Raw genomic sequence first — 9,584 nt, 5'->3', positions numbered from 1 at the left:
CGTTTGAACATAGGACTGAGGTAGTTTTGAAAATTTGTACTTATGGGTACGAAAAGTACTAAATGATACTAAATTTGGTACAATTTGGATTTTGGTGATCTGATGTAGCTGCCATCCCCAATTTTGAATTTAAAATACCTGTTGAATTGTAGGATTGATAAAATTTTGGAAATTTTTAGTTATGGGTAGGAAAAGTACTAAATAGTACTAAATTTGGTACAATTTGGATTTGAGCGAACGGATAAAGTTGGAATCAAGAAATTTGGAATTAAGATTATTGTTGGAGTGTAGGATTGAGATATAGAAGTAGTTTTTGAAATTCGTACTTATGAGTGCGAAAAGTACTAAATTTGGTACAATTTGGATTTGAGCAAACGGCTAGAGCTGTAATCTTGAAGTTTGGAATTAAGATTACTGTTGGGGTGTAGGATTGATGAAGTTTTGGAAATTCGTACTTATATGTACGAAAAGTACTAAACGGTACTAAATTTGGTACAACTTGGATTTGAGCGAACGGGTAGAGCTGGAATCAAGAAATTTGGAATTAATATTACTGTTGGAGTGTAGGATTGAGATATGCTACAACTTGGATTTGAGCGAACGGTTAGAGCTGGAATCTTGAATTTTGGAGTTAATATTAATGTTGGGGTTAGTTTTGGAAATGCGTACTTAGTTTTAGAAATGCGTACTTATGCTTACAAAAAGTACTACATTTTGTACAATTAGGATTTAGGTGAAATTATAGCGCTCGAATCCTAAAATGTGGAATTAGGTACACTTAGGGGTACGAAATGGTTCCATGTATGGTACAATTTTGTATTGAATGAACGGATAGATCTGGATTCGTGAGATTTGGAATTAAGATTAACGTCCGATTTAAGAAATATGTGCCATAAATATACGTAAAAAGTTGTAAATGGCACAGGATTTGGTAAAATTTGTTATTGTGTAATGGGAATTTTGAAATAATAGGAGGACCCAATAGAAAGTGTCTTTAAGACAACATCGATGAATCGTGCACGACATTTCCAATTCGTTCACGACTCCTTGCAGACAGCCCTTTGGGATCGTTGACGACTTTTTCACACAAGTGTCCAAGTATTCATGCACGACAACTTGGGCGACAGGGTAAGCGAAGCTGTCGTCGACGACGACTTCGAAGACAAAAAACCCGTTATTTCGTTGACGACTGACTTGGAGACACTGTCTTGCTATTTGTCGTTGACGACCATACTAAAGACAATTTGTTTTGTTGTCGTGTGCCAAATTTTATTTTTATTACTTTATAAAAATACATAATTTTACAAGTTTTATCTTACATTAATAATAATTAGTGCTTGAATATTCTCTGATACAGCTTTTTTGAACTTATCCGCGCCTCATTTTCCCATCACAACCGATGGAGGGGGAGACCTCCTTTATTTATGAATTCTGTAAAAAACATTATGAATAAATACAATAACCGCTAATATAATCTATAATCTTACCATATACCACTGCCGCATCATTTAAAACCGCTACAATTTACAGCATTCTCCATAACTTCAACCTAAATATACATATGTATTAAAAGAATAACTTAATTAAGTTTCGAAGTTCCTTAATATAATTGTTCTTACTTACCGTTCTTTGGTAAAAGGAAAATCTTTAATCATTGGCACGATATCAGAATTTAATGATTTTATTATCTTACGTTTATTACAAAATAAAAATTGTATATTCAAATCAATATGTGAACAATCAATTCATAGCACGCTTTTTTGAAAATTGTTGGGTTTGTTGCCACGACACATTGCAAGACATGGTCATGCACCTTGTCGTGCATGACAATTTATAATATTTCGTCAATGATTCGTCGACGAAAATGTCGTCGAAGACATCATTTTCTATTGGGGAGGTTCGTATGTATATATTTACATGTAAAGTACTAAATAGTTCTATAATTGGGGGAACAGATAGAGCTAGAAATGAGGATGGCGGTTGTTGGGTTAGGCCGTATTTGCGCTGAGAACCTCAATTAAAATATCTCAAAAAATGTGGATTACTCTTGATGTGTAGGCGTGACAAAAATCGAACTAAAGTGGTACGTATTAGTACACAAAATGTTTCCACCATTCTATATTATATATTGTTCATTTGTTTTATATATTTAACGCATACGAAGTAGCGGGCACTTTGCTAGTATCAATATATTTATATTAATTGAAGTGTTTTAGCCGGGGTCTCATAATATAGACTATAATAAATAAATTACGTGGAAGCTGTGTTGGTGGTAATATAAAAAAATGGGTAAAAATGTGTTGAAGTTAGCAAGTTTTTTTGTATTTTTTCTTGATTTCTGGTCAAACCAGGGAGAATTCAGACCTGAGCTCAAAGAAAGAATTGAAGAATAGCCCTTGGGCAACATGGTTCTAATGTATGTCTTCTCGATATATACAGTGCATCCCACTTAAAACGATGCTGACATTTTGAAGTTTTGAAATAGGGGTTTTTTGAATTTTGCTTATAATTGCAGGGCGCAACCAGATAACGACCTAAAATATCTATTGGATTGTAGAACTCGTGATTCCACGTCGTTTGATGTATATCTCATGAGTGTGCTCCATACAGCTCCCTAGTAATAGGAGTCCAAAGTCGAATTTTTGGTGCGTAATTGTTCTTTAAAAACCTATTTTTTTGCTTCAAAATTTAGAACTGTGACTCAGGTACCCTTCAACCCCGCGTGATTTTAGTTTTTTTCCACGCCGGATTTAATGAGCCCTACCGCGATCGAATCCATCCACTAAAACCGCTGATATAATAGATAACCTGAAAATAGGAAAGTAAGCAAAATTTTATTTTGACTAATCCGCATACTAAACCGCGATTTCTCTTAAATTTTTTTACATAAATGGAATCCTTTATACTCGATTATAATATTTGTCAAAAAGGTGTGTCATAAATTACAGAGATTCGGGAGTAGTATTCGTATTTAACCAAAAATAGAATCAGGTAGCACATCCGCGGTTCTTGACGAATCTGTATAAAATTTGTCTCATTGACGTATTTTTAACAGGGGGTCACTGAAATCGGATGCGCCTTATAATCATATGAACATCGCATTATTTTTACCCACATGAAGCATTTTGGTGTAGTAAGATGCAACTGATGGCACACTTTGGTCGCTGAATTAAACATGGAAAAATGCAAACATATTGACAAAGATACACTCGCTCTATGCGAAAAGCACATGCGCCTCAACTGATTTTAACTATTTCGCGCGTTATACGGTTTTTAACTTTTATGTTTTTTCTTTGATTGTAATATCAATATCACTCTTTATTTCCTAATTCCATTGCTTATCACACTATGCAAATATACTTTCACGATGATAAACTATACACCCTGAAGATGTTTTAGCAAAATAATTCAGGTTTTGTTTGGAAATTTAGTGAAATAGTAGAATAACTCCCAAAAAATGTTCTCAAACTTTTCGTATTAAACCAAAAATATATTCTTGAAATTACAGCTATGTTCCAGAACTAAAAAGTTTTTACAATTTTTACCACTTTAACACATTTTGCGTTCCCGTACACAAAATTTATATGAAAATCGTTTACGACTTTTACAACTTTTACGACTTTTACCACTTTATAAAGAACGGGAACAGGCCAAATGTTCCAACAATACAATTTTGTCTTTTGTTGTAGCTGCAATATGCAATTTAAAATCCTAATCTATAAAATTTTTTTCTCACATTTTTCTGGGCATTGTCTAGATTCTGTACGTATTTTTAAATTATTTTTTTTAGAGATTTTTATGGTCTCTGAGTTAGAATTAATAAAATTTACTCCAATATTCTATGATTTTCCGCGAAAATGAAAATAAATTTAGCAAATATTGAGGCGTCTACGGATAGATATTAAATGTTGTTAGCGATTTATATATACATTTTGTTATTACAACACAAAGGGAATTTTTAAATATTTTTTCTTTATAAGGGAATAAAACCCCCCATAACTTTTGGGCGCAGCATCCAATTTTGTTAACGCGAACAGATTTGAAACCACGATTTTTTTCTTAACCCATGTAACAAAAATCGTGAATGTGCTTGTAAAAAAATTTTTAAATTTTTTTTCGATGGAATTGTAAAGGAAATTTGAAATTTACCATATGGAATTCTATCAACTCCAGCTGCTTGGTTTCCTTTAAGGTTTTAAGTAATTGCTTGATTTTCATAAGAGAAAAATTTTGTCCAACATATCGTCTCTTACTTCATTTTGTACGTAGTATAAATCTGGTGTTTATATGGGTGGATTAAGAAGCAAATCAAAATGTTCTTTTAAGCCCTCCAATAATATTATCACTTTTCCTTATTTCTTTAGCCATATTCCACCATGTTTTACTATCATTTATTGTTTCTAACCTGCTTTCAATTCGACGGTAATAATCTCTCTGTTTCTGGACGCACAGTTTTTGGTACAACTTCTTCCGCGAGACGTAAGCTTCTCTATCTTTGGGGTCTTGTGTCGCTCGGTACCTGTTCAGTTTTTGCATTGATTTTGTTTTAGCTTTTAAACACTCATTATCATACCACTTGTTATGGAAGTGTGGTTTGGTGTCCTTTGGGACTTGGGAGGATATGATTTCTCAATCAAAGATATAAAATCGCACATATTTGAACTATTTTGCATGAGTTGCATATTGGTATTCAGGTTTTGTTTGTAACATTCTTCGTTATATTTATTCTATTTAAGTTTTGGCAACAGTTTCAAATTTTCGGAATCATTCGGGCCAAAATTAGATGTTTTGAGATGAAGAGTTATCGGAAGATGGCCCGACCAAATCTTATTTTGAACACCAAAGGACTGTACGTGATTTAAAAGATCCATTGAGACTGAACACAAATCGATAACCGATAACCATCTTCATCCCCTGACACTCTACCATTTAATAAAGGGTGTTTTTTTAAGCCCGATAGAACTTGAAATTGTAAAAAATAACACAAAAAATTAAATTGTAATCAAATTTTTTTTATTCGAAAGATCAATACGTGACATTAACATTTGAAAATGATTTCGGGCATATGGGCACCGCGGCTGTTCTTGACGAAGTGCATTCTGGACGTCCAATTTTTGGTCACTTTTTCGAGCACTGCTGGCCGTATGTTACGAATAACACGAACAATGCTGGCCTCCAAGGCATCAATTGTTGCTGGTTTATCAGCATAAACCAGTGACTTCACGTAGCCCCACAGGAAATAATCGAGAGGTGTCAAATCGCACGAGCTTGGAGCCCAATTGACAGGTCCACTTCTCGAAATCAACTTTTCGCCAACTTTTGATTTCAATAAGTCGATGGTTGCGTTCGCCGTATGGCACGTAGCGCCATCCTGTTGAAACCACATCTCCTCCGGATCAATGTCATCCATATTTTCAAACAAAAAATCATTGATCATGGTGCGGTAACGATTTCCATTGACCGTAACGCGAGCTCCGGCCTCATTTTTGAAGAAATAAGGTCCGATGATGCCACCAGCGTGAAAACCGCACCATACGGTGCATTTTTCTGGATGTAATGGAGTCTGTAGGGTCTCTTGTGGATTGGTCTCACTCCATATGCGGCAATTTTGCTTATTAACAAACGATTATGTACGATGGATGGACGATTATGTACGCCATACAAATGACGAATGTTTGGTTTACATTCGGCGTCTTTTCGTGATTTCGAAGGCGTTTCGTGATTTCGCGTGGAATCAAGCAAAAATTATCATGATTTCGCATACAAAAATGAAATCATCTCATTTCGTGATTTCAGCGAAATCAACATCGAAATCACAGTACACATGATATACAACCCTGCTTTTGTCTGAAAAAGTACCAAAAGTTGCAACACTTTTCACGTATCACAATAAACAAGGTAGATGGTTAATTGCTGCAACAAAAAATTTTAGTATCAAAATTTGTAAACAATGTGAAAAAAGTATTAAATTACTTTGTTGCAATGCTATTTTTCATTGTGTTCTCGTACTGTTAGAAAAAAGAACGAATTGCCAAAAATGGCTTCCCCATACAAATTTCTAAAAAAATATGGGAACGAAAAAATTACGGAAATTGCAAAAACTGCAGCAAATCAACGTATCAGCTATCGTATTTAGATGCCAATGAACATGCTGCTAGTTTCTACTAGGCCAAAATTGTATGGCAGAAAACAGGAGAATAGGGTGTTATTCGGCGCTATTTTTGTTTAAGGAGAATTGCAAGTCTTGCTAGACTTCAGAGTACGGGAACGCATTTTTAGCACTAAACGGGAAAACTGCTGCAAGTTCTGAACACAAATTTTATCTATCAAAATTTATTATTGTGATGTCTTAACGATAAAATCATTTTTTATTTTTTCATTTGTTAGTACTATACACAATTAATACGATATATAGATAATTTTACGATAATTTTCGAAATAAAGTTGTAAAGTTCTATATTTCCGTGTATTTTTGATGACTAATTCAATTTACAACAACTTGTTCTGAAAATTCATGTTCGATCAGCTGCGCATATGCATCTACCTTGATCATTGTGATATTTTGAAATCAACAAAAAAATAAGTGTAAACACCGGGATGTATTTCAGGATTTCGTGAAATCCAGCGGATTTTAGAGCGCAAGTGTAAACATGGCAGAAGTCGTCTATAAGTTGCGCGAATCGACGACTGATTTTCAAAGTAAATTTGGCAGAGTACGTAAAAATACTTTAAATAACATTTCCAATCGTTTCGTTTCGTATTTTCCATAGGAACAATACAAAACGAAACATAACCCTCGTTGGCCAAATTTAATTTGGAAAATTTCGTAGCGTTGTTCAAGCGTGAGTCTATTCATGATGATTTGTCAGAGTATACTGAAACAAATAAAAAAAAGTTTCATCAAAATTTAATTGTTTGTGCTACTTTTTACAATTTAAAGTTCTATCTAGCTTAAAAAAACACCCTTTATATGGTCTGTTCCTTTACTTTTGAAAGTGGTAAAACCGGCAAAAGTAGAAAAAGTTGTAAACTGCTCCCATATGAATTGTATGGTGTCTGAAGTAAAGGAACGCTTTTCGAGTAAAAAGTGGTAAAACTTGAAGATTCTTGCACGTAAAGGAACAGAGCTATAAAAAGACCGTTGTTATTACAAAATTCTATATATTTTTTGCCAGTTGAGTTTACTACTTTGTCTCTGGATTTTCTAATGCTAAGTTTACATTTACGAAATCCACTCGATTTGAACTGTCAAATCCATAGGTTAAACGTCAAATGAAATCCAATGAATTTCAGATGAGATTTCATTTGACGTTTGAGCTATGGAATTGACAGCTGAAATCAAGTGGATTTTGTAAATGTAAACTTAGCATAATAGCTCATTAGCCCATCTTATCGAATTTGAAAACTCAAAAGAAATTGCTGTAAATTGAATTCGTCTCAAAACACATACGGCAAATTATAAATTTATAGCCCATTTAGATATGACATCATTAGCAGGATTTAGCACATTATCAGGTTTTATTTGCTAAATCCAGCCAAAATCTACCAGATTTCCATACAAAAATAAATCCTCGTATTGGGTGGATTTGTTTTAAATCTGGCATAAATCCTCGTATATAACTCTGTTTTCTGCAACATGTTGCTAGAAAATACTAAAAGTTTCAAGCTGCCACAAAAAACAAGGTAGATGCTTCGTTGAATTGCTACACTAAAAATAATTTAAAATGTAAAAATTTGTAAACAAGGCGGAAAAATTAAAATTGTTTTGATTTACAAAGTTGATTTTAATCAACCAAGACTAATGCTATGTTTACATTTACGAAATCCCCTCGATTTCATCTGTCAAATCCATAGGTTAAACGTCAAATGAAATACAATGGATTTCAGATGAGATTTCATTTGACGTTTGAGCTATGGATTTGACAGATGAAATCGAGTGGATTTCGTAAATGTAAACTTATGCTTGGTTTACATTTACGAAAACCACTCGATTTCAACTGTCAAATCCATAGGTTAAACGTCAAATGAAATCCAGATGAGTTTTCATTTGACGTTTGAGCTATGGAATTGACAGTTGAAATCGAGTGGATTTCGTAAATGTAAACTTAGCATTAGCATTATATTTACAATGTATAAACGAAAAAATAATTAGTTTATTTATTTTAGATGGGAAAACTGCTATAAAATAATTCTTTATTTGCTCTTTAGTTAGCATTAGTAGCATAATGTGCTAACATTTTCAGTAGTAAACAATAAATTTGTAAATTGACGTATGTTTTTTGAGACGAATTCAATTTACAAAAATTCTTTTGACATTTCAAATTCGATCAGATGGGCTGATGCATCTACCTTGGTAATGGTGGTATGAACAAAAATCAGCTAACTGCAATTTAAATCCTCCAAAATGTATATCTAAATGCAATGAGCTTTGTACTGGATTTATTAAATCCAGTCGAGGATTTATGGCTAGTCTAAATGAGCTATTATTGTTTAATATTGAAAATGTTAGCACATTATGCTACTAATGAGCAAATAAATAATTATTTTATCGTTTAGACATCGTAAATATTAGTCTTGGTAGATTAAAATCAACTTTGTAAATCAAAACAAATTTAATTTTTCCGCCTTGTTTACAAATTTTTACATTTTAAATTATTTTTAGTGTAGCAATTCAACGATGCATCTACCTTGTTTTTTGTGGCAGCTTGAAACTTTTTGTATTTTCTAGCAACATGTTGCAAAAAACAGAGTTGTAGAAGTGGATTTATGCCGAATTTAAAACAAATCCACTCAATACGAGGATTTATTTTTGTATAGATGTGTCTTTTTACTTACTAAATGTTGCTGAAACATTTTTTTCAGCAACTTTTCCTTTATACAACTGTCAAAATCTGCAACATTAGTAATAATTATTACAAATTATCACGTAAAAAGACACACTTTATGGCAAATCTGGTAGATTTTGGCCGGATTTAGCAAATAAAACCTGATAATGGGCTAAACCCGGTTAATGATGTCATATCTAAATGACCTGTAAGAAAGATTTTTCTGTTTCACCCCGAAAAAGAGAAATTTCTGGTCTGTTCCTTTACTTTTGAAAATGGTAAAACCGGCAAAAGTAGTAAAAGTTGTAAACTGCTCCCATATGAATTGTATTGTGTCAGAAGTAAAGGAACGATTTTCGAGTAAAAAGTGGTAAAACTTGAACATTCTTGCACGTTAAGGAACAGTGCTTTCATGTCACAATATTGTAACATAACATTAGGTCAGCCACCCCAGCGCCATTTGCCGATGTATATTAGCAATGGAAATATCCCATCTTGTTATATTAGCTCTATTCCTTTACGTACTACAATCTTCAAGCTTTGCCACGCTCTACTCCAAAAGTGTCCCTTGCTCTGTTGTTCATTAAAAACGTTCAAGTTTTTGCTGGAGAAATTTCTTCTCGCAAGTATCCAGACACACCTGTTTGTTTGTTGTGAGCTTTGTAATTTACTCGATCATTACTGTCAGATTCCGAGTCCATTTTTATAGTCTATAATAAAGGATTACTGCCCAACTCAGATGATATCAATTGCACCCAG

General features: G+C 33.4%; 1 long non-coding RNA gene across 1 annotated transcript; it reads right to left on the bottom strand.

The window, feature by feature from the left end:
- Nucleotides 1–1,041: 1,041 nt before the first annotated feature.
- Nucleotides 1,042–1,866, bottom strand: LOC141404223 (uncharacterized). Its single transcript, XR_012412976.1, has 3 exons — nt 1,624–1,866; nt 1,488–1,549; nt 1,042–1,431 (listed from the first exon to the last, which is right to left on the bottom strand). It is a non-coding gene; the product is annotated as an uncharacterized lncRNA (long non-coding RNA).
- Nucleotides 1,867–9,584: the final 7,718 nt, after the last annotated feature.

The sequence above is a fragment of the Musca autumnalis genome, unplaced genomic scaffold (assembly GCF_047663935.1).
Source record: "Musca autumnalis isolate F117 unplaced genomic scaffold, ASM4766393v1 scaffold_4, whole genome shotgun sequence".
In the NCBI taxonomy this organism is placed as follows: Eukaryota; Metazoa; Arthropoda; class Insecta; order Diptera; family Muscidae; genus Musca; species Musca autumnalis.
The sequence above is the reverse complement of the archived record's forward strand: the minus strand, read 5'-3'. Positions and strand labels throughout refer to the sequence as shown.